Source organism: Nicotiana attenuata, chromosome 9, assembly GCF_001879085.1.
Source record: "Nicotiana attenuata strain UT chromosome 9, NIATTr2, whole genome shotgun sequence".
Lineage (NCBI taxonomy): Eukaryota > Viridiplantae > Streptophyta > Magnoliopsida > Solanales > Solanaceae > Nicotiana > Nicotiana attenuata.
In genome coordinates this window covers 34,720,728-34,722,948 of record NC_031997.1, presented here as the reverse complement: position 1 = coordinate 34,722,948, position 2,221 = coordinate 34,720,728, and positions in this window count along the sequence as shown.

Genomic DNA, 2,221 nt, shown 5'->3' with positions numbered 1-2,221 from the left:
TCGCAGTTACCTGCGCTCCATATAAACATTCGAGGAAATGGCCGACAAGTTCGTCACTGCCCATGCAGGGTCTAAGAAAGCGAAGGCAAGGGTGAACGACATATTCGCCATTAAGCAATCACTCGGCAAAAGACTCAGGGACTTCCTCTCCCGGTTCAACCGTGTAAGAATGACCATTCCGAATGTATCTGAAGGAATGGCGGTGGCCGCTTTCCAAAATAGGCTGAGCAGAAGTGGGTCACGGGCGACCAGAAAGTTGCTAAGCCGACTCATGAAATACCCTCCAACTACTTGGAACGAGATACACAACGCCTACTGTGCCGAGGTAAGAGCCGACGAGGATGATCTCAAAGGACCTACTCAACGTCTGACCTCGGTCCAAATGAAGTCTAGGAAAGACCGAAGAAACGAAAGCAGAAGAGATCTAGCAGGGTCACGACCTAATCGAGAAAGACATCAGCCTTACGTCAGAGGCACCCTCATGCCGCCTCCACGTCACGACGAAGGTCCATCCAGGTCGCGAACGGGAATCCACCGAAATGAAAGAGGTATGCCCCCCTTATTATCAGCTCACAATTTTTGTGTTTCCCCCTCATAAATAGTCTACGCATTGGAAAAGCTCGGCCTAAAGGTAAAATTTCCACAGAAGATGAAACCCGACTCAAGCACCAGAAAGTCAAACGCCCTCTGCAAATTCCACCAAGAATGGGGTCACAAGACCGAGGACTGCATCGCCCTTAGACAGGAGGTCGTGAACATGCTTCACCAAGGGCACCTAAAAGAGTTGATGAGCGATCGAAGGACGGCCAACTTCGCCCGAGGGCGAGAACAACATCAGGGGCCGCCCAAACCACCTTCCCCAGTTCGGAACATTCAAATGATCATTGGAGGAGGCGACGACGCATCCATCAACAGCGTGAAGTTCACCACCACTCACAAGCTCAAGCGGTTAATCACCCACGAACGGTATGATGAACTCGAAGAAAGTATCATCTTCGATAAGTCGGATACCTACGGTTTGGCCTTTCCACTATGACGCCCTTGTCATTACTTTACGTATTTTTGATGCTGATGTAAGACGTATCATGGTCGATGATGGAAGCAGCGCGTGCATCATCCATCCTCGAGTTCTCACCCAAATAAAGCTCGAGGACAGGATGTGCCACGTTGCATCACGCTAATAGGTTTTAACAATGCAGTTGAGCGGACATCTGGAGAAATCACACTGCTCGTCTTGGCCGCCGGCGTCACTTTGGAGACCACGCTCCACATCATGGACCAGGATACGGCGTATAACGCCATCATAGGCCGACCATGGATACACGCCATGAAAGTCGTTCCCTCCTGCTTGTACCAAGTCATTAAATTTCCCACCCCCTGGGGAGTATTGTGCGCTCAGGGCCCGAGAATGCTACCGCATCGCCCAAGACTGCACGTACACCCAACAGTTGAAAGGAAAAGCCGAGGAAGCATAGTAATTAGCAAAGTTGGGGTCGGATGGCGATGAAAAGAAAGACGTCATTAGCGACCCTGAAATCATAGAAGCTACGGGGTCAACTGTAGAGGACCTCGATCTCGTCCAACTAGATGACGATGACCGCAGCAAGAAAGCTTTCATCGGCCATAAACTCCAAGATCCAGGTAAATTTCATCAGTTCTTAAAAAATAACGTAAACCTATTTGCTTTTTCCCATGCAGACATGCCAGGTATCCAAAGGAGATAGCAACTCACAAGTTGAACATCGACCCATTTAACCCCTGAGTAAGGCAAATCAGACGAAAGTTTAACTCTGCAATAAACGATGCAGTTCGTGAAGAGGTCGAGAAATTATTAGTGAATAGTTCTATCAGATAATTGAAGTACCCTCAATGGGTCGCCAATGTAGTCATGGTGAAAAAGAAGAACAGTAAGTGGAGAATGTGCGTACACTTCACAGACCTGAACAAAGCCCGTCCAAAAGACTCATTCCTGCTACCCCATATCGACCAACTCATCAACGCCACAGTCGGGCACGAACTTCTGAGTTTCTTGGATGCCTACTCGGGCTACAACCAAATCCTCACGGAGGAGGAGGACCAGGAAAAAACCACCTTCATCACCCATCAGGGGACGTGCTGCTACAGAGTGATGTTGTTCGGGTTAAAAAATGCGGGGGCAACGTATCAGAGGCTGGTGACCAAAATGTTCAAAGATCAACTCGGCAAGACCATGGAAGTATGT